This window comes from Lissotriton helveticus, chromosome 4_1, assembly GCF_964261635.1.
Source record: "Lissotriton helveticus chromosome 4_1, aLisHel1.1, whole genome shotgun sequence".
In the NCBI taxonomy this organism is placed as follows: Eukaryota; Metazoa; Chordata; class Amphibia; order Caudata; family Salamandridae; genus Lissotriton; species Lissotriton helveticus.
The window spans coordinates 1,539,539,943-1,539,563,990 of NC_136063.1; the positions used below are offsets into that span (position 1 = coordinate 1,539,539,943).

Genomic DNA, 24,048 nt, shown 5'->3' on the forward strand with positions numbered 1-24,048 from the left:
CTCCGCCAGAGCAGCTAGAAAACAAGGTAAGAAGCATGCCCAGCATGCTGTGCTACCCCCTCCCCAACCCCAATCCCCATAGTGGCAAAGGGGCTCCCACTCCACCCCTTGTCTTACTGGATACCTGCAATGCATTATGGGTGATGTAGTCAGAGGGAACACATGAATAGGACAGTCAGGCTAGCAAACACAATAGCATGGTAAAGTAATTGGCAACGTCAGGACAACCACTGTGCTCTGTAGGCATGTTGTTTAATGTAATTTCATGGCAGACAGAGCAGTGAGTATATCTACATTTGTGTCATTACAGGCGAGTCATCTCGCAGTGCAGCAGAGAGCAGCCGAGCTAAGTCAGCCAGGCCAGAGGGGAGGCAAAATGAAGACGTCAGCAGGCCTGCAGGGACCACAAGCTCGGCGACATCACAGCCATCTATTCCACCCCCACAGCCATCACCACAGCGCCAGGGAAGTCCGCAATCCCCTCTCACACAGTCCCCACTGCGAAGATCACCAACACCCCCACCGTCAGGCAGGAGGCATGCCGTGGCCACCCTCCAGCAGATGGAGGAGTCAGATGAGGAGGGCAGAGGGGGCGAACAAAGTCCCATAGGGGAAAGATCCAACAGGGAGAGGTCTGGTTCTGCATCCGAGGGTGCCCACATCTCATCCAGACGCCGCAGGGCAAGGCCGGACAGTCCAGAGGCAGCCGAGCAGGGTGACAGTGTGTTTGCTGGACTGGAAGGCAACATGCTGAAGGTCCAGCGCCTGCAATGGAGAGAGATGAAGTCAATGCACAGGGAGGTGGCACACATAAACAAGCATATGCACAGGATGGAGAAGGGCATCAGTGCTATGGTGGAGAACATGAGTGCAGGAATGGAAAGAGTAGCTACTTCGGTGGACAACCTCTGCAGCCAGCTTGAGCAGGACCGTCTAGCCAGGCGCAGGGAGAGACAAAGGCTCCAGGCCTATACCAAGTCGGTGAGCCGGCTGGCCACTTCAACATCACTGATGTGTCGCAGGTCCATCGCCATGCAGGAGGAGATGGCGCATTGCAGCAGGGATGTGGCCAGGGGGATGGTGTCCATGACCTCAGTGCTAGAGCAAATGCAGAATGCTAAGGCCGCCACAATGGAAGGGGGGGGACAGTGAGGAGGCCACCAGCCGTGGTAGCATCACGCCCTCACCCACCGAGTTCAGAAGGCGTAGTGAACGTAACGTGCCTTCACATGAACAGTCCGACACACCAGACAGTGTTGATAGGGAACGGCCACGGGCAGCACGTGGCCGCAAGAAGTAAGGACCTATGGCTGTTACCATGCATGAGATGGGTGATGTAACCCATGTCCAATTGGACATTGCTCACATTACTGGGGGTGTGCCTAATAAACACCTTAAAATGTAACTTTAACTGGCTCTGTGTCGTTACTCACTCAGAAGTAGTTTGCCGTTATCTCTGCCCGTCTCTGTCTCCTTTCATGTTCAATAGCAACGCCTGCTGCGCCGGGCTCTGGCTGAGGGTTGTCCTCGTCCTCGTCATCTGAGTCAGTCAGTTCCACTGCTGTTCCTTTTTTGATGGCCAGATTGTGTAGCATTGCACATGTAGCAATTATCTTGCAACATTTGATGGGGCTGTACAGACGTGCACCTCCAGTTTTGTGGAGGCAACGGAATCTGCTTTTGAGCAATCCAAATGTGCGCTCCACCACGTTGCGTGTGCTCCTATGTGCCACATTGTATCTCCTCTCCCTTGGGGTTGCTGGGTTGAGATATGGTGTGAGTAGATACGGCCGGAGGGCATATGCGCTGTCACCTATGTACAGATGTAAGTGGCATTAATTTGTGTGATCATTTGCTTTAGCCAGGGTGTACATCACGGTGTGTCACATTTACTTACCTAGTATGTATCCGTCTCCAAATTCACCTGCAAGCAGACGTGTATGGATGCCAATGTTCCGGAAGATGTACGCGTCGTGGCTACTCCCGGGGAATTTGGCCACGATGTCAGTAATTATGAACTTGGCATTACATATCACCTGTACATTGATGGAGTGGGTGGATTTGCGGTTCCTGTATATGTATTCACTAGCTGTAGGTGGGCAGATGGGTATATGGGTCCCATCGATGCAGCCGATGACGTGTGGAAAGTGTGCCATTTGGTAGAACTCCAGCTTGGTCCTCTGCAGCTCCGCCTGAGTACTGGGGAAGGAAATGTAGTGTTCCATTCTGTCCATCATGGCATTTAGGAAGGTGGTGAAGAAACGGGATAAACAGCTCTGTGACACTCCACCCACTGCAGCTGTCACACCCTGGAAACTTCCTGATGCAAGGAGGTGCAAGCAGCAGAGTACCTGGACATGGGTGGGGACAGCGTGGGCCCTTGGTGTCTGATGCTCCAGATAGGGTTTTAGGTCCCGTATTAGGTCCAGGATGGTCTCAGGGTGCAGTCTGTATCTTTCATAAATTTCTGCTTCTGTCAATTGGAACAATGTGATGTGCAATCTGTACACCTGCTCCTCCCGTCTCCAGATCCTTACTCCTGCTGCTCTCAAGCGTAGCCGCCTTGCAATGAGGTAGAGGCCCGCCATTGTGTTCCCACTGATGCATTTTGGGCCTGATTTTATGCACTGCACCTGATTACCACATGCTCCAGATAAGTGGTAAATACCGAATCGTTATTACCGAATCTGGTCATATTCGGTAATACCGAGGTTTGCTACATCGCATTTTTGGGGATTATTCGTCTCTTCGATCCTTCTGCTTTCTTCTTCTCTAATCTTAGGAGGCAAGGTTCAGGGTCACCGCTAAATACTAAATGTAGGGCGTTACAGGGGTGTGCAGGTCGGGACCAATAGGTAACTTCCTTGGGGTGAGTACACCACCTAGTATGCCACCCTCCAGTGGGAGGCGGCATGACCCTCTCTCTGATTGGCTGGGTCTCCTCAACTTCAAGATGGAGGGGACTGAGATGTGTGCTTTCCCTCACCCCCCCTCCCCTCGCCACCTGAGGGGTGGGGTTGGTAAAGATGGGCATACCTCTCTTCCTAACTCAATTCTCCCGCCGATTCTCCCACCCAAAGTGGGGGCAGAACCGGAGGGAGCCAGTTGCTGGGGGCAGCAAAAGGCAGGGTCAGCTAACAAAGGTGGCAAGCCTTTGAAGCTTCCCCTGTGTGTACCCAACCCATCCTGGGGAGGAGGCTTGACACTTTTGCCCAGGATAGGCTTTGTTCCTGGACCCAGAGAGTGGAGGCCCTCTACCCAGGGGTCCAGAAACCTGTCTGTTGGTGGCAAATTATGGGTAGGCATTCGGGAACCGCACCAGGGCCAATCATTTTTCAGGGGCATCTCTAAGATGCCCGCTGAGTGCATTTTACATGAAATCCCACATTAGCATCAGGGTGGGTTTAATGTGCTGATATGTTTGCTGCCAATCTTCCCAGGTTTCATAAGAGCCATTATGGAGATGTAGAGTTTGTGATGACCAACTCCCAGACCATATACTCTTTGTGGCTTTACTGCTCCTACAATGTCTAAGAATGGACTTAGACACTGTAGGGGTACAGTGCTCATGCAACTGTACTCTCACCTGTGGGCTAGTGCACCCTGCTAGAGGGGTGACTTACCTAGGCGACAGGCAGGTGTTTGCAGGCATGTCACACAGGGAAGTGTGCCTTGTTGACTCTTCACTTTTCTCTGCACCAAAACATGCAGCCTGCAATGCCAGTGTGTGGGTGTTAAGGTGCATGCCCTCTAAGGGTGGCGCAATAGGTGCTGCAGCCCTTTGAGGCCTTCCCTGATCAAAGTGCCCTTGATAGCAATGGTACCTTATACAAGGGGCTTACCTGTGGCCAGAGATGTGCCAATTATGGGTACAAAGGTACTGTTTGGGGGAAAGAACAAAGGCCCTGAGAACCTGATTGTCAGAGACCCAGGGCACATCAAGTCGAAGTGCATCAAGTGTCAGGCAAAACGTGGGGGTAACCATGTACAAAGGGACACTTTCCCACACTATGGAGTGGCTGTGGCGTTCCTGCAGGAAACGCATATCTGGGGTGACTGCATCCCATACCTGAGGAAGTTATAGGGGGGCAAATGTATGCTGCTTCCTACTCTGGATATGCAAGGGGTACACTTATTTGATTGTCTCAGGTGGTCCCCTTTAGGCATCTGAATCATGTTGTGGATCAGAGGGTGGTATGTCATTTTCCATGGGACACTTGAGGGTCGGGGGATTTGTATTATTATTGTCTGTGCCCCCAATAATGATTGTCCGAATTTCTTTCCTGAGTTGTTGGTGGTGGCGGCTCCCTACTGTGTGCGCTGGTGGTATTAGCAGGGGACTTAAATTGTTTTCTGGTTGGCACGTTAATTAGGGAGCCTCCCCAGCCTATACTAAATCCTGTCCCATCGGGGCGATGCGAGACGTGCTGAATGGTCTACACCTGTGCGATTTCTGGTTTGTGTGCCAAGCTAGGTGAGGCTTGTTTTCTTGCCACACCCCTGTAACGGGCACATTCAGCCACTTAGATGAGTGCTTAACTCTGCCGACCTAGTGACCATGGTTGTAGACGTCACCAATCTAACTTGATACCTTTTGAACCACTTGCTGATCTTGTTGAGCCTCGATGGAGCTCCTGGTCAGCCGGATATACCGCTGTGGTGCCACTTTTTGGAGGCTCTAGGGGATCCCCACTTTGTGGCAATGAACACTGCTTCACTGGTACATTACTTTGAGGCAAATTAGGGGTCTTCATCTTGTCGGGCACTTGACTGGGAAGCCATTATGGTTGTCCTCAGGGGAGTGTGTATAAAAACTTCCGATGGGGTTCAACATCAGTTGGAAAGGGACATCAGTCCCCAGGATTTCAAACTGGGCAGATTGAAGGCGGTGTTTCCTTTGGCCACCCCCATAGATTACCAGAATGGTGCAAAACTCAGGAGGCACTGATGGAGGACTGGCAAAGGTTGGAGAAACATACCCATTCAGCTTATCAGCAGTGATCGAGGCAGTAATGGAGGTAGAAAGGACAGAAGCTTTGTTGGCCCAACAGGTCTGATGAGAGGCCCGTGAGGCCTCTGTCCTGCAGCTACATATGGAGGTGGGAGAACTAGTACATACGGGGCCTGCGATTAATGGGGTATATTCCACCCATCTTTGTAAGGTATATCCAGAGCAAGTACTCCCTTCTTTGGAGAATGTGAAGAATTTCCTCACAAATGTTGAGCTCCCAGGCCTTGACTCTGATGTCGCAGAGGCTTTGGATGCCCCCATTACTAAGGAGGAGATCTTTTCGGGGATCTAGAACCTCAAGCCTGCTAAAACCCCAGGTAGTAATGGCTTACCGGTGAAAAAGTAGCATACGTTTGCGGCATTGATGGCAGACCAGCTCCTGGAGGTATACAGCAAGGCCCTGGATACTGGCTCTCTACCAGCCTCTATGTGAGAGGCTCTAGTGGTCATGATACTGAAGCCTGGCAGGGACCCTTCTCTCACTTTATTGTACAGGCCGATATCGCTTTTAAATATAGTTGTAAAGATTCTGAGGGGTGTCCTGGCAGTGCGTCTTCTTCCCCAGCTGCCCTTCCTCATACATTCAGACCAATCTGGATTTATTCTGAGACGCAGTACCATTCATAATTTACAGCGACTGGCCAATGTTTGGCATGCCCCGCGGCTTTTGACAGATGAATTTAATTTGGCACTTCTGGATATAGAGCAAGCATTCAATTCCGTAAATTGTCTTACCTATGGCACGTGCTCTAACAACTTGGGGTGGGACCCATATATTCATCCAATGGGTTTGCTTGCTCTATTCTGCTCCATATGCTAGGGTACGATCCGGGGAAGTGATCTCTGATCTATTTCAGCTACATAGCGGCACTCAACAGGGGCGCCCTCTGTTGCCACTTTTATTTGCGGTTGCCATCCTGCAATGCAGGGTCCGGAGACCCTGCCTTGCAGGATGCATCTGTGGCGTATATCCCTAGGGGAAACCAACCATGTGGTCTCCCTCTATGTCGACGACACTTTCGCGTATCTTCAGCAGCCACTTTATTCGGCACCCATCCTGCTTAAGGTTATGCAGGCAGTTGGGAAAATCTCAGGCCTCCGATCAACCCAGATAAATCTAAGTTGTTCCCCCTGGGGAGACTAGTGGGAGTGCCAGACGATCAGCTACCTGTGGTGGGGTTTCCCTGGGTGACATCTGATACTCGCTATCTGGGGGTTCGTCTGGCTCACATAGCACCGACATCCTTATATCTTAATACTGGAGAAGCGGTGGAGGTAGTACGGGCCTCAATCAGGTTCTGGAACTATATCTGTCTCTTATGGGTGGGATAGCAATTGTGAAAATGATAATATTACCGTGCTATCTCTGTGTCCTAAAAGGTACTTTTTATGCGATCCCCAGGCATTATTTTCAAACACTGGACAGCCTAATAGTGGTCCTCCTTTGGGGCTCCAAGCGCAGAAGGATTGGACTTGCCACCTTACAGAGAATGTGGAGTCACAGAGGACTCGAGTGTTCCACACCTGTAATTTTACCACATGGCAGCTCAGCTACAGCATGCGGTTCATTGACTGGATGATGATGATAACTGGGAGAAACGGCTCTTACTGGGCACTCACAGTGGGATACCGAGCACAACTTGAAAAATCAGAGGCTTCGGCGCTGCCATTCCAAATCCATGTAATTTTCCAAGCTTTTCGTCTCTGACCTCTGCTTTCATCCAACATTATCCACAACATAACATGCAGGGGTCAATATCCCTACAAACCCTGGCTGCCTTAAAATATCTCGCAAAATCAAATGCAGGCAGACCTACCATTTCAACAGTGGCCAAACCTTGATCAATCTACTTTGTTTGCCTCTTCAAATGCAGTCAGCGGCTGCCGATCAATATATTGCTTCCACCGAAATGTGACGTTAAAAGAAGACCAGCCTCTCGAGTCAGGGCTTGTCAGCGAACGTCACCGCAATATATATTGCAGCAAAAAACATGCATTCCTGAATCCAGCAGCGTAGAATCATGCCCACCATCTGTAACAGGTAACAGTTGTTTTCATTTAAGCAGAGATTCTGAACATGATGGGTTTCAACCACAATAGTTCTTAATCATATGTAAATTCAGAGTGGTCAGTCGCTCTTCTTATGACGTGTGACTTACATGAACGGCGAAGAAAGACTTGAAGTGCAATCTAGATAAAGAGCAATAGTAATCATTTGAAAATCACATCTTTACATGAATTTCAGGGGAAACAGTTAGCGCTGGCGCATGCAAAATTAAAAAAAACAGCCCACAATCGGAGGAAGGGGAACAAACCACACCTGCCAACAAATCTGCAGTATCTAGTTATAGTTAGGACCTAGTTTCCATAAGAAAATGTTTTTTTGTTTTGCTAATAACTTTTGCACCATTTCACGAATTTTTAAAACTACTTTGCCACTAACTGCTGCTGCTGTCAGTAAAGTTTGGGGTGATTCATCAAGCAGTGGATGAGAAAAAGAGGGGGTCCCGAAACGCTTTTTCCCCCATGCAGTTTCCCATACAGATTTTAGACATGACCACAGCTCGAACCGCTGAACGGCATTACACCACATTTGGCAGAAAGCTAGACCTCGGTCCAAAAAGATCTTTGTTTGGTGTAAATCATTCAGTAGTTTTGGAGTTACTTAAGAAAAGAGATTTATTTATATCAATGGACACAGAGGGTCTGCAGATCTGCAAGATCTCATGCCGAGATCTGATTGGCAGCCATCACTTCAACCAGGAAGTGGTGGCAGCCATCTTGGTACTCTGAACTTGCACTGCATTCCAAAAAAATGCACAAAAAAACACTAGGGAGCAGGGTAGGAATACCCTCACACCCTAGGACTGGTATTGGGGTCCCACAAGGACCCCACCTGGGTCCCAAAGATTTTTTCTTTATAAATGTTGCTGCAAATTTGAAAGGAGGTACAGATTCACCGAAAAATTATTTTTTTAAAACATGCCTGGTCCCCCTGGCTTTTTTTATGCCCCCTGGGTGGGCCAGGTCTGGGGAATTAATAAATATATATGGGGGAAGAGGGTGCTGATTTCAGCCCTGGGGACCACATCCTCTGGGTCCCGGACCTATTATAGACTGGAAGGGGGGCATGCGGTCCCCCCTCCTGTCCCGATTTCAGGCCCGACGACCCCATTCCCCTGGGGCCAGGCCAATATTGAGATGCTAATTCCCGCTTCAGGGACCCCATCCCCCGGGCCTGGCCTTATTATAAAGTGGGAGGGGGCACCCGCTCCCTCCAGTGACCATTTTGGCCCTGGGGACCACGTGCCTCCTTCCCGGGCTGATTTTGGCCACAGGGACCCCCGCCAGTGCCCGGCCAATATTGAGAAGGGGAGGGGGTCCTGCGGTCTCCTGCCCAGGCTGATTTTGGCCACAGGTACCCCATTCCCCAGGGCTTTGTCTTATTATAACGTGAGAAGGGGGGGCACGTGGACCCCTCAGGCAGATTTTGGCCCCGGAAACCCCAACCCCTGGGGCCCAGACAAAGTTATAAAGGGGGAGGATGTCACACAGCCCTCCTTCTTAAGTCGATTTCAGCCTCTGGACCCCATCCACCTGGACCCAGCTTTAAGTAATGGGGAGGAAAGCCGCTCAGCCTCCCTCCCTAGGGGACCCGCCACAATTTCAGAAGGGAGGGGAACAGCACCCCCCCTCCCGGTGTCAATAATATCCCTGGGGAACCCATAACCCAGGGACGGCTCCTGCTATGACCCAGGGTGCCCACCACAGGACATAGCGGTTTCCTTGCCCACACCATAAAGGGCGGGGAAACCTGTGTTTGCTTTCACTTGGCAGGAGCAATTTCAAAGCTCTTGCCAAGCGAGACCAAACACAAAGTTTGCTCCCAGCTGGAGTGACTTTAAAAATGCTCCCGCTACTTGGGAGCAGACTTTTTAAATACATGGCACCTTGCCCTGTGAGTGGTTTAGTTACTACCCTAGGGCTGACATATATGTTTTAAAAAGGAAGGTTTAGGCTTGGCAAAAGGTTTATTTCGCCAGGTCGATATGACAGTTAAAACTTCACGCTGAGGCTGCAGTGAGAGGCCTGAGACATGTTTAAAAGGGTTACTTAAGTGGGTGGCACAATAAATGCTGCTGGTACACTAATTGCATTTAATTTACAGGCACTGGGTACATGTAGTACCATATTCCTAGGGACTTACACATATATTAAATGTGCCAAATGGGTGTAAGCCAATTAGAGGAGAGAGCTCAGGCACTGTAGCACTCGTTAGCAATGCTAAAATGTGCAGAGTCCTACGGTCAACAAGAACATAGTAACCAAGAACAGGAGGATTGAAGGCAAAAGGTTGGGGTAAACCACGCCAAGGATGTCAGATCCAACACTATCAATGTTACATTTCTGAGCTGCTAGGTGTCTCTGATCTGAATATACAACACCCTTATACTTGTAATACATGTGGTGTTTTGGCACATTTCGAAAGGTAGCATGCGTAACTCAGATCACAAAAGATTATTAGATGTCGATTAACTTGCAGATGAGCAAAGTGGTTGATGATAGTATGGTGACTAGTAGGTGTGTACTGAAGGGGGCATTGAGAGATGAGTAGAGCAAGCGCCGGTAGGAAAGGTGAAAGTGGAGGATGGGGATGAAGGAAGGGGGTCAGAGAGAAGGGTGATGGGCAAATTATGTTTTGTGTTTTTTTTTATTTTTCAAAAACCTTTATTGACGATTTAAACACAGTACAGATACAAAGTGACACCATGGCAAAATAATATACAATACAATATGCTATATAGAATCAGGGAGAGGCTGTTACATGCGCAGTGATCAATGACTACCATGAAATTGATTGGAGTCTCACCAAAAACACAGCTACGAAATTATTAGGGAGGGCACCACACCTAACAAGGGGGGGAAGTGTAGGCTCGGGGGCGAAAGGGAAGCCGGGAGGAGGTGACTCATGGGCCTGCAACAGCGGCCGCCGTGGGCGGATCGCCGGCGAGAAGTGCGGGGGAGGCCTCTGAGTGCTGGGAAGTGTGACTTAGAAGATAGGAGACAAGCGGACCCCAGATATCTAGCGGGCGTGATCTAGCAAGCATTAAGTCCCAGAATACGGACAGGAGAGTCTGGCAATGGGAAGCATCCTCCAACCAAAGGGACTCCTTCGATGCAAGTTGGCGACCCCAGCACATGGAAACACTGCACCGCACAAGGGCTAGCAGCATAGCAATCAGTCTGCGGGAGGCATCCGGGCAGAAGTTAACAAAGCCTAAAAGGCAAAGCAGAGGGTCATGAGGAAACAGAAATGAAGTGATGTCTGAGATAACAGCACATACCTCAAGCCAATAAGCAGAGACCTTGGGGCAGAGCCAAGCCAGGTGGGCGAAGTCGGCCGCAGGCGCAGAGCAGCGTAGGCACCTATCGCTGGTAATAAAGCCTATTTGGTGCAGTTGCATGGGTGTCCGGTAGAGACTGTGGGGATAGTTAAAATGGATAAGGTGCAGTCGATAATTAGGGGAGAGACGCTTAGTCTGGGAGCAGCAGTCAAGCCAGTCAGCTTGGGGTATTGTGATATCTAGGTCCGACTCCCATGCAATGTGTGCCCTGTCAGTGGAGATGAAGGAGACCGCTAGCGTGGCAGCATAGATTTTGGTAATCAGTTTATGTGAAGAGGAGGACGTATAGAGGAAGTTGAGAGTAGCCATCGAGGGGGGGGGGGCTGGGGGAAAGAGGGATCAAGCTTCCTGAAGATCACCCTTATCTGATAATAAAGCAGAGTGTCCATAGGGTCAGAGTCAGCAACCAATGTGTAGAACTTATTCTCAGGGTAAAGATCAGACACTGTGGACAGCCCGAAACGAGTGGCATGTTTCGCTATCCCTGAAGATTAAAGAGGAGGAAAAGCTGGATGTTGGGCAATAGGCATCACAACTGCGGAGAGAATGTCCAGGCCCGAAATTTTCCAGAGTACCTCCTAAGCCCAGCGCAGGGTCTCGACCGTGTAAATCTCAGCGCGCAGAGGACGCGCCGGGGCAAATAAAGCAGTAGAGAGCGCCCGAGGGGCAGCCAGATCAGCCTCACTGCAACATGAGGCTGAAACGGGGTGGGGTGGAGCCAGAAGTGAAGAAAGCTGGCCTGGGCGCTAAGGGCATAGAGTTTAAAATCAGGGGCGCCAAGGCCACTGCACGACATAGGAAGTGTTAAGACATTATATGCGGGGGGACGGCAAGATTGCCGCTGACAGGCCGTAGGGAGAAGTCACACTCCCCCCTCTCTCTCCACTTCTAGGAGGAAAAGTGTATTGGACCGAGGTTCTGGCCGGTTGATAAGTAAAATAACGAGTCGGAATACAAACAACCTAAAATGCGACGAGAGAAGGATGATTCATGCGTTTAAAATACTTGATTGGGCACCATATCCACCCTTCTTGATTGCCGTGGGCTTGCCGCTTGCTGTCATTGCCGAAGAGAGTCTGACCCGTGCTCTGCGGCTCCTAGAGAAAATTGCTGGCAGGAGCAGGTATTGCTGGCATAAGCTGAGGAGCGCAATGGCTCCAAAAATACAGAAAATTGTAAAGGACGCTAAAGACCAAAAAGAGGATAAAGAGAAAATAGTCTGGAGTGACTCGGATGCCCCGGCAGCCAATTTGCGGACGAAACTAAACTCACGCAGAGTGGAGGAACGAACTGCGCTGAGAGAAACTTTGAGAGATGCAAATGCTCTGAAAAGCGCTGGAATAAATAATCCTAAGGAGAAGAAAGACAAACCAAAGGAAAAAGGCACTGTAGGCAGGAAGAATAACGCGACTTCAAAGAATTCTGAACAGGCAGCTCTGAGGAAGCCTACCGTATTGGAGGCGTTCTCCCCTGCAATTACGGTGAACGCTAAGGTGATTGCACCGCCACCGCTTCCCTCTCCGGCTCCGGCTCCAGAATCACCTGATGACCTGCAGGAAAGGGACGACGACGCAGCTCTCCGAGGCGTTGCAGCACGAGGTACGGGAGCTACGGGTGTACAGGGGATCGAGGTGGTCACTGAGCAGCTGAGTGAGCAGGTCTTGATACACCCCAGAGACGATGAAATATGAGCTATAGAGGCAAGTAGATTACATACATTGCCTCAGGGGGAGATTCTGGACCCTGTTTGTAATATTGTAGACCCCCAGACCCCGCAGACATTACAGCCATTGCAGAAGCCATTGCAGAAGCAGCCTAATCTTGATGGAATAGAGCAAGCAGAGTGTGGGAATTCGGAAGTGGCAAGGTCAACAACAGTGATTACAACTGATAAGGAAGGCATTCAGTTTAAGGCTGATGGGGCGAGAGGGACAGACCAAACAGTTCAGTGCAACACTAATGTTCTGGCTAAAGCTTTGGATGTAGAGGAACAGGCGGCAGGGGGGCAATTGTCTTTATTAATGGAGTCTCAGATTGGTGGGACCCTGCCTGTGTCTGAACCACAAACTGGTGATACCGTTTTAATTCCTGGTTCACCCAGTGATGATTGTTTCTATTCCCTTAACGAAGGCGAGGCAGAGGAGGTAGGGGGAGCGGAGGGCTCTGAGACAGGCTCTGAATCTACAGATATGGAAAGTGAGCTTCCTTCTGGATTAGACTCGGACACTTCAGAGGTGGAAGGGGACACAGCTCACAAACCTTCTCCCCGTCGCAAATCAAAAAGTATCATGAATAAGAGGCGGAATAGATCAAAAAATGCTGTAAGCCCCCCACAGTCAGAGGTGGTAAAAAGATTGGAATGGGATTACTCGGCGACCTCGCAGTTGTATCAAGAGGGGTCGGGGCTATTTTATCACAAGACCGTTCACAGAGTCAAGGACAAGGACAAGGACAACCCTTGGGGTTTGACCTGATGTTTTCAATGTTGAAACAGATGCAGGGGGAGGCTAGAACGGAGAGCCGCAGAGCAAGGCAAGAAAGTAAGAAGATACAGGGGTCCTTGCGGAAAGTGAACAAGCTATATGCAGATTTAGCGGGAAGGGTCACAGAGGTGGAGGAAAAAAACTGGAAACTTGGAGGACCAACTCAGCAAATGGCAGGACTTTAAGCAGGACCAAGAGAAGACCACATCAGATGTATTATGGAAACTCGAGGATTTTGAGAACAGACAACGGAGGAATAACATAAGACTCTTGGGTGTGGCAGAGGGGAAGGAAGGGCAGGATGTGCAGGCTTATGTAATTGAGTTACTTAGAGGAGCACTGCCAGAGATAACAGGTTGGAATTGGGAAGCTGAAGTACAGCGGGCGCATAGATTTCCCTTTGCACAAAGTAAGGCTAGTACAACAGCTAAACCAAGAGCAATACTGATATATGTAGGGAATGACCTCTTGAGAGAAGAAATTATGGCAAAAGCGAAGCCTCAGGCCAAATGCCGTTACAAGGATGTAGAGTTTTTCGCAAGGCCTGACTTCTGCCATACGACAGTGGAAAGGAGATGGAGGATGAGGGAGCTCATAACTCCATTTCAAAATCTAGGATGCGAGGCATACTTAATGTTTCCCAGTCGACTTAAAGTGGTTAGGAATGGTCAGTTTAAGGTTTTCTACTCTGAGATTAAAGCCCAGGAATATCTGGTATGGCTAAAAGAGAACAGAGCTCAGGCTGGGACGGTGGCTTTGGTGTCACAAGGAAATCGAAAGTCACAGCAATAGATGACTTAAAAAAAAAAAGATTAGGCCAGTTCTAGGATGTAAGGGGAGGTGAAATAAAAAAAGGACGAAGGTATAGGGGCAAGGGAGAGGAGTGGGGGCGGCAATTCCAGGGGTCACATCTGTCACACATAGGTCTTCATGGACCTATTTTCCAGTAGGGGGGAGGGCACGTCAGGGTGGGTCTTCAGGGGAGGGGGAGGGGGTGGGGAGAAGGGGAAGGTACAGGGCACAACACAAGGGATCACTACAGAAAAACACAAAGAAAGCAATGGGTGGGTAGTAGCAAGCAAACTCAGAGCGTACATTCTTTGAACGAAATGTGTAGGTGGAAGTGGTTGGGTCAATCACCAGACGTATTTTAATGGGTACCAGGATAATGTCTTGGAATGTTTGTGGTTTGAATGCTAGGCAGAAGAGACAGGAGGTCTGCATTTTGTTAAAAAATATGAGGGTTGATTTTTTACTTTTACAAGAGACTCATATTATGGCATCCGAAATACACCTTCTGGAGCAGCTGGGGTTCTCAGTTTTAGCCTTTTCAAAGCAGGGTTCTAGAAATAGGGGGTGGCAATATTATCAAGATGTAGGGATACCCCTAGGAGTAAGAGATTGGAAGATGCATGGGGGAGGTGGGCACTGGTAGAGTGTTTGGTTGGTGGGGAATGGATAACCTTTGGCTCAATCTATGGTTCAACGGGGGATGACCCGGAAATTTTTGAGTTTCTAGATGTTGAGTTAGCTACCTGGGCCTCTTGTATTGTACTTGCAGGGGATTTTAACATTAATGGAGCAGGGGGGTTGGGATTGGGGGTAGGATCTGGTACTTCTTATCAAGGGAGCAGGAGAAGAGTTTTCCAGGCAGTCCGCTCCTTGGTTAGGAATAATGCTTTAATAGATGTGTGGGATAGCCTAAAGCCGGAAAAAAAGGGATACACATATTACTCTGCGCCTCATAGGGTGAGTGTACGATTAGATTATTTTTTTGTTTCTAATGCTTGTTTATCTATCTCTCAAATTGAGAGATTACCACGTCTATTATCTGATCACAACCCACTAGTTTTAAGTTTAGCCTTGTCACTAACTAATAGTGGGGTGAGACTATGGACGTTCGAGAGAGGGCTCCTGGAGGATGGGAACTATATTCAGCATATGATGCAGTGGATTGAGGGATATCTGGCGATAAATAGGGGTAGTGCAGCAGTGGGTATCGTTTGGGACAGCTTCAAGGCGGGGGTACGGGGGGAGACTCTGAGCTACAGTGTAAATAAACGGAAGCAGGAACAGCAGAGAAATCTGGTACTTAAAAGAGCGATACTCCAAGCTGAGGGGGAGTTGAGTGAATGTGCAGTAACTGGCACTTCAGTGGAGCAGGCACTTATTAAATTAGCAAAGATAAGAATGGAAGCAGAAGAGGATATAGCAAATAGAGCGGCTAAAATATATATGGTAAATAGAGAAAAATGCCATGAGGCTAGTGAAACGGTGGGGCGAACGTAAGCGGTAAGGGCTAGGCAAAAGGCCGCTATAGGACAGGTAAGGGCGATCAAGGACAGCTCAGGTAAATTAGTTACGGATACGCAGGGGGTTAAAGAAGTGTTTAGACAATTTTACACAGAGTTATACGATGAGCAGCAAGGGAAGGACCTAGGGGAAATAGCGCACTATTTACAGAATATTCCAAGGGTGGGTTTAGGAGAGCATGAGCGACAGAGACTGGATACCCCCTTAGACTCAGAGGAGATAAAAGTGGCTCTCACGAGTCTCCCATCTGGAAAGGCATCGGGACCAGATCAGATACCACTAGAGTTTTTTAAGGTCTTCTGGAATGTAATGGGTAAGGACATGGTAAATACAATACAACAGGCACAGACGGGGGCATCTGTGCCAGGCTCTTGGGCCGACGCAGAAATCGTTATTATATTAAAGAAGGGGAAGCCACCTAATGAGCCTGGTTCTTACAGACCTATTACCCTGATGAATGCCGACACAAAGATCTATTCAAAGGCACTTGCAATAAGATTTGCAAGCGTTATAGGGGCACTAGTCACTAGTAATCAACATGGTTTCATACCAGGGCGTGGAATTACTCACCACTCCCAGAAGCTTATTACTTTATTTGACACAATGGAAGTCACAGGGCGGCTTTTTTAGATGCCGAGAAGGCGTTCGATCGGGTCTCCTGGGACTATCTATGGTGTGTTTTAACTAGGGCAGGGTTTGGGGAGAGTTTTGTCAAGTCAATAAGAGCATTGTATAGGGACCCGGTAGCATCTGTTAGGGTAAACGCAGGAGTAACTCTGCCAGTCCAAATTAGGAGGGGAACAAGGCAGGGGTGTCCATGCTCACCCCTGCTGTTTGCTATGTACTTGGATCCTTTGATCCGGAGGATGGCAATGAATGAGAATATTGCTCCATTAATTACGTACAGGGGGAGTGTAAGATACTCGCATATGCTGATGATGTGGCAGTTCTTACATCAAATCCCACGGAGGCTATTACACATGTGGAATTGGAGGCAAAACATTTTGGTAGGGTGTCAGGGTACTCCTTAAATACCACTAAGACGCAAATAATTAAGAACAAAAATGTAGCGTGTCAGGATAATCGTGTGGTTCAGGAAGGTGTGTATCTTGGGATTACAGTCACCTCAGAGTTAGATAAGGTAGTGGAATTAAATATAACCCCCATTATAACTAAAGTTAGAAGGGATTTAAATAGGCTTCATAACTTGCACTTATCGTTAGTTGGTCAAACCAATATTATAAAGATGCTGGTTTTACCTACATTTTTGTACATATTTAGGGCAATCCCGTTGTTTTTTGATAACACTTGGTTTAAGAAGCTAGAAGTTATGATTAACAGGTTCATCTGGTCCAAAGGAAAGACTAGGAGAGCATTACGATTTATAGCACTCCCAAGAGAACGAGGTGGTTGGGCATTACCAGATTTGAAATTTTACTACTGGGCCACTGCTCTACAATATATGGTGGGTTTGATGGGTGGAGCGGAGGCAGAGGGGGAGGATGAATTAGGAACCATAGCAATATATGGTCTGCTGCTGGGTGGAGAGGCAAAAAGTGTGCTGCTCAGACATTTTGACTCAAGTTACTTTAAGAGGACTCGTTTTAAGACGATTATAGCAGCATACAAGATCTGGAAGGCTTTCAGCAAGAGATATGGACTAGGTAAAAATAATAGATATACAAGAATGATGAACAATTCAGCCTTCCCTTGAGATATTTTTTCGGATGCGTTTTTTAATGTATGGGTGGGAAAGGGAATCACGAAGATTGGTGACCTTATGGGGACCCAGGGTCTGCTGCAGGTTTCCGAGATTCAGGCAAAGTATGGCGTAGATACAAGACATTTTTTCAAGTATCTCCAAGTAAGAAGTTTCTTAGCAAATAAAACGGGGGGCCTGCGGGGTTTGAAAAAATGCCATAATGGAGGTGATACAGGAAGGAGTTAGCTGTACTATTAAGAGGTTTTGCTATGAATTAATAGAAACTAAACAGGACGATTTGGAGAAATGGGGGGGGCAGCTGGGCAAACAAGATGGAGATAGAAAGGGATTGCTTTAAAATGTCATTAGAGTTGGGCCAGAACATTCTTTGCTCTGCAGCTCTCCAGGCGCAACATTATAAAACACTCTATCGGTTATATTATACCCCTGCAAAAATTGCGCAATGGGGGGGTGTAACAGGTATTAACTGCCCAAGATGTGGAAGTTTGCATGCGGACATCATACATGTGTTTGCAGCATGCCCCCACCTATCCATGATATTGAAAGGGATTGAGGCTTTTGTACAAAGTGTATTAAGAATATCAGTTAACCTAACGCCCTCAATAATAATCCTGGGTGTGAATGCAGATGGCGTTCAGAGGGAAGGAGGTTATTTTATATTTGTGGCAATGGCCGAATTAAGATTATGTATTTCTTCAGCATGGCTCGACCCATTGCCACCGACATATCAACAGTGGCTAGCCAGGATACTTAGGATATACAATTTGGAAAAAGCAATCTATGCAAGAAAAGGAAAGAAGGGGAGGAAGCGGGGACTAAAAATATGGGAAACAATAACTAGGTGGAAGGATGAGAACAATGACATGTAGTTTTCTTTCTCTTTTTTTTTGGGCGTGTTAGACCTGAGGAGAAATACTGAATACTTGAATCACAGTAGGGTAGTATGAATTTATATTGAGATGTATTATATACTGGTATTGTTTTTTCTTTTTTTTCTTTGTCTCTTTTCTGTCTATTGTTGACGTTTTCTTTTTTTCTGTATGAATTTAAATTCATTGCTTGTAGTGTTGTGCTCTTTACCCTTTACAGGGGGAAAAATATAAAACCTTAATAAATATACTTAAAAAAAAAAAAAGACGGGGGGAGGAGCTTCGCGGGCATCCAAGATGGTCGCGTCAGCACAGAGCTCCCCGGACCTGCGCCGCCCTTCACGGATATCCTGACTACATCCTGATTTCGAGGACGAGCTTTTGTTCGTACATCCTTGCTGATCCTCGTACCTTTTGAAAAATCGAATTTGGACGCTGGGTTCCACTTTTGCATCGTCTCTACTTTTTGTGGCCCGAGGCGGACCGGGGGCTCGGTTGCTTGGCAGGCCGTGGAGTAGTGGATCAACAACGGCTGAGGGGGTCCCCTCTGGTCGACCCCTCCTGACTTTTGGTTTCGTTTTCTGCTCCCGGCTCTGATTGGCAGAGGTGTAGCCCTGATCCACCTTCGGCTGGCCTGTTGTCACTTTGCTGTTTGGTGCTGGCCCGACTGACTGCCCACAACCCGGCCTTTTTTGTGCCTACAACCATCTGATCTGGTCTTGTTGACTGTCTGGACACTCCACGACCGGCCATTTTCACCAGGTCGCGAGGACCCCTTCGGGGTCCCTTTTCCAATATGGCCACCGGACCGCCTCTTGAGAAGCGCAAGACCAAGGCACCTCTCCGTGGTGGCCAAACCCAGACGAACATTATGGATCACTACTCGTGGGGTTGCCTGGCACTGCGGGCCGCGCTTCGGATAATCCTAGGACCGTCTTGTCAGCGTCTTCGGAATCATCCTTACAGGACGTCATGGGTGCCATTGCCAACATGCAGGCCTCTATGGGACATCAGTACGAGGCCCTAGCCTCTAAGATCGACACGGTGCCCGTTGACATTACGCTGATTAGAGCGGATCTTGCGAAGACCAATGAGAGGGTCGAGTCATTGGGCTTGAAGACTTCTAGTCTTACTGCGGATGTCACAGAAGCCCAGACTGAGATCGTCAATCTGCGTTCCTCGCATGACCTGATGGCTCGTTGTCTCGAGGACTACGAAAACAGGGCCCGTCGCAACAACGTGCCCCTTATTGGTGTCCCGGAGAATCCCGAGATCCTGGGGGTTGACCTCTTGGTGGAGGACTTGATTACGATATCTTTCTCCCGCTGGACTCAGCAAGTTCTTTGCGGTTGAGCGCGCTCATCGTGTCCCTGGCGGGAAGGCTAAGCCGGGTGCTCCCCCGAGGCCCATTATTGCCAGGTTGTTCCACTTTAGAGCCCGGGATGCTGTTCTGCAGGCCTCACGGGACAAGGGCCCAGTGAATTTTGAAAATGCCTCCGTTTCTTTTTATCCTGACTTTTCACCGCTTGTCCAGAAACAGAGACTTGGATTTCAGGGAGTGAAGAAACGATTGCGGGACTTGGGTCTCAAGTACGCCATGTTGTTCCCTACCAGGCTTCGGATTGAATATCGGGAACGTGTATTCTTTTTTGATCGCCCCCGAAAATGTCAGTGACTGGCTCGACTCTCTGCCGATAGGAGATGTACATACTGGGCACCCCGAAGGCGCCCACGGGGGTGTGGCGGAATGAGGATTTTACCTGTGGATCCTGGCATCTGAACTTTTCTGCTGTTTCAGCTGAGTCTGGACTTGGGTCTTCTGTTAGGCCTAGATCAGCCTGGGGGTGGCGGGGGTGAATGGGGACTCTTCCTCCTCCTTGGTTCTTTGCGTAGCTTAGTTTAGTAATGGGGCGACAGGCACACTGCAAGTTGGGGTGGCTTCTTAGTCGTACGCAGGGGTGCAGGGTGGGGGGAGTAACACGTTCAAGTTGGGGGGTGGTGGGGGTGTGTGTGTGTGTTTCTGTTTACTCACGAGGCATTGTATTGTTTTTCTCATCTGCACTGATCATGGGGTTCTATGTGGGTCCCGCTCTGTCTACTTTTCGGGGATGGGGGTGGCGAGTTGAGACTGTTATCCTGGAATGTCAATGGGTTAGGGGACAGAATTAAGCGGAGTATTGTTTTGCGATTCCTTAGGCGTCATTCTCCTGATATTGTCCTCCTGCAGGAGACGCATTTAATAGGCAATGCATGTCAGGCAATGAATAGGCGCGGTTATCGGTTGGTGGCCCATGCGGGGTTTACTTCTGGGTCCAGGGGGGCTGGTATTCTCATTCGGTCCTCTCTCCCTTTTACAGTTGACGAGGTGAAACTCGACGACAGGGGGCGCTATGCGGTGCTCATTGGTAGGTGGGAGGGGAAGACATTATCCATACTTTCAGTTTATGTCCCCCCGGGTCTGCAGGCTTTAACCTACGCTGGTCTGTGTAGAATCCTTTTGGACCTTCCTGAGGGCCTTCTTATTTTGGGTGGGGACTTGAATTCGGTTGTTTCTGGCTCCTCTGATCGTCACCCTCCCAGAGATCTACCCAGGGCACAAATGTGGTTGAGTGATTTGCTAGAGACCTTTGGGCTTGTGGACGCCTGGAGACTACTACACCATACACAGTTGCAGTACACCTTCCACTCTGGGGCACACGGCAGCCTGTCTAGATTGGACTACTTTTTAATGCCAGCGGTCCAATCCTCCTCCATCAGAGAAATCCGTCAGCTCCCTAGGGGTATTTCAGATCACTCCCCCTTATGGCTCCGGTATGAGGTCGGGGCAGGTGATGAGGGAAGAGTTGCTCATATTAATCCATGGTACTTTCGCAACCCCAAGACCCGTTCGGAACTTGTAAAAGCTATTGAGCATTATTTCGACGAAAATGTGGGGTCTGTTTCTTCTGCTGTTTCGCTATGGGAAGCATTTAAAACTGTTATACGTGGTCAGTCCCTGTCCTTGATTGTCGCTGCTAATGAGGCCGCCAATGTGGAGGTTGTGCGATTGGAATCTGAGATAGCCGCTCTCGAGGACGATCTTCGGTTGGGCGTCTCCAGTATGAAGTTGCACTCCCTTGCTTTGAAACAAGCTGACTACAAGGCTCTGGTAACTGATGCTGCGAAAGTGATGTATAGGGAGCAGCAGGGACGACTGTATCATGTGGGAGACAAAGCGGGTAAATTGCTTGCGTGGTTGGACAAGAAAGAGAGGGTTAATCGTGTGGTCCCTGTGATTGAGCGGCTTGATGGAGAGTGTGTCACTGATCCAGCTGGGATCGTTCAGTGTTTTGCGGACCACTTTGAGACTGTATACACCTCTGTTTGTGATAGGGATGAAGAGGACTCCCGATTGTTGTTGCGGGACATTGCTTTGCCTCGCCTTTCTGACGCTGACAGAGACCTTATGGATGCTCCACTTAGAGTGGATGAAGTTGCGGTGGCTATTCGTTCCCTCCGTTCGGGTAAGGCGATGGGCCCCAATGGTCTGCCCATTGAATTGTACAAGCTGCTACCTGATAAAATGGCGCCCTACTTAAGGGGCATGTTCCTCGAGGCTCTGGAGTCTGGCTCCCTCCCCTTGGACCAACGACTCGCTACTATCGTAGTCATTCCTAAGGAGGGTAAGCCACGGGATCGTTGTACTTCGTACAGACCTATTTCTTTACTCAATGCCGAACCCAAAATTTTGGCTAAACTATTAGCGAATCGCTTAGTAACTGTGATCGGGGACTTGATCCATCCAGATCAATCCGGTTTTATCCCACACCGCAAAAACTGCTTTGAATCTGCGCAGACTCCACGGAGTTCTCGTGAGAGCCGGGACGCTTACTGAACCGGACATTTTGGCTTCTCTTGATGCTACCATGGCCTTCGACACTATCAAATGGCCCTACCTTTGGGCGGCCCTCTCGAAATTCAGGTTTGGGCCGGGCTTCATAGCCTGGGTGAAACTCCTTTGTGAGAGTCCCCTGGCCCAGGTAGTTGTTAATCGAAGAGTGTCTTCCGTTTTTACGCTTGGACGGGGTACCCGGCAGGATCCGCTGTCCCCTTTGCTTTTTGCTCTCGCTCTTGAGCCTTTGGCGGAGTGGCTCCGTTGGGAACCTTCTATGCGCGGCATCCGATGGTCTCCTGATTTCGAGGATCGAGTCTCGCTATACGCGGACGACATCCTCCTATATCTCACTTCCCCTAAAAAGTCCCTGAATGTACTTTTTGATGATCTGACCTCTTTCGGAAAGAACTCTGGTATTGTTATTAATTGGGCTAAATCCTGCGTCTACGTTTTGGCGGGAGATCTCCCTCCACTGCCGCGTAGATTTCCGATTCACGTGACGGAGACCGGTTTCAAGTGCTTGGGGATTTATGTTTCCTTGGACCCCTCTAGGCGCTACGAGCTTAATTTATTACCCCCCCTTCAACGGCTCACGCTCGATGTGGCTCGCTGGCGTAGGTTGCCACTGTCGCCCCTCGGTAGAGCGGCGCTTTTCAAAATGATGTCTCTGCCTCGATTTTTGTACGCGCTTCAGAATTCCTTTGACCCGATTGCCTCGGGTTATTTTCGTGAAGTGGAGAGCCTACAGAGACAACTGGTCTGGGACGGGCGTGCCCGTATTGCTCTTTCTAAACTCACCCTTCCGTGGTATGATGGCGGTATAGCCCTCCCGGACATCAGACATTATTACTGGGCATCCCAGTTAAGTGCGATTAATCATGTGACCTACGCACCAGGCCCTGCCCTGGCGTTCTCCATGGATAAATTTATTCTGCCAGGGGAGACCTTCAGCAGAGCGTTGTACTCTGGAGGACTCCGTGGAACATTGACCGGTCCCACTAAGTTTGCAGTGAGAGTGTGGCGTGATGCGAATGCGGCCTTGGGTTGGTGTGGTAGGTTCACTCGGGCCTCCCCTTTGTATGATTCGGAATGTTTAGGCCATTTGTGGAAAACGAAAGGCTTTGATAAATGGGATATGATTGGTATCAGCAGAGTGGGCGATCTGTGGTCGAAGGGTGCTGTCAAGTCCTTTGACGTGCTGCAAGTGGAGTATGAGCTTGGTGACAATGAATTCTTTAGGTACGCCCAGATCCGTCATGCTCTGTTGTCTGTGTTTGCTGCGGGTGATGATATTCCTGAGTCTTCCCCTCTGGAGGACCGCATTTTGGATGGTCAAGTGCCCGACAGCACGATCTCATTGATTTATAAAAAACTCATCAATAACAGAGCTGACTTGCTGGTTCGCCTCAGGGCCGCGTGGTGTGCGGACGGACTGGAATTGGATGATGAGGACTGGCAGTCTGCTTTGTCCTCGCCCAAGGAGGTCGCCATTCCTGCTCGTTTGAGGTTCGTCCAGCTTAAGATACTTCACCGAGTGTATGTCACTGGGCCCTGTCTGGTTCAAATGGGTTTTTCCTTGGATGGGTTATGTAAGCGGGGCTGTGGGATGTCTGGTACCTTTCTCCACATATTGTGGGAATGCCCGGAGATGGTTAAGTTCTGGTCCCGAGTACATGATGTCATGGAGAGTGTCACAGGTGTGTCCCTGCTGCCCGAGGCCAGGCGTTGTTTGTTGAATGTTTGGGAGCCTAATGACTATGGCTCAGCACAGATTGTATGGGCGACTCTTGGAAATATGGTCGCGAAAAGGGACATTGCCCAGCTCTGGGGTTCACATAGACCGCCTACCTTATCCAAGTGGAAAGAAAACATGGACTGGTGCATGTTCCGAGAGAAGACTGTGTACCTTTCCCGGGGACGGCCCAAGAAATGGGTTAGAATCTGGTCCCAATGGAACGCCTATCGTGGTAATATATATACTCCCCCGCAGGATGTAACCATTGATGTGTCTTCGTCCCCCTAATTGACATTCACTCTTCATCTATTGTCAATGATTCCGCTTGTTTCCTTGTCCGCCCCTATCCCCGTACTAGCCGATTGCAATGTATCCATCTATCCTTTGAGCTCTGCCCGCACGGACCCATGATAATGTACTATTATGTTTTGCCTTGTGAGGTTTGGTTTGTTTTCATGTATGTTTGTTTAATTTCAATTAAAAAACTTTTTTTTTTTTTTTTTTAAAGACATTATATGCAATCCTGGGTTGCCGGCTGGCCCAGATCAGGGTAATCACTAAAGAACGGTGTCTGCGAAAAAAATGAGCAGTGAGGGGAGGGGAATGATCACAAACAAATAAAGGAATTTTGGGAG

The 24,048-nt window shown here is 49.0% G+C and overlaps 1 long non-coding RNA gene across 1 annotated transcript in view; it reads right to left on the reverse strand.

Moving 5' to 3' along the window:
* Positions 1–236: 236 nt before the first annotated feature.
* LOC144829233 (uncharacterized) overlaps positions 237–24,048 on the reverse strand; it is a 39,597-nt gene continuing 15,785 nt past the window's right edge. The window contains exon 2 of the long non-coding RNA XR_013610611.1: positions 237–765. This is a non-coding gene — a long non-coding RNA (uncharacterized LOC144829233). The remainder of the gene's footprint in view (positions 766–24,048) is intronic.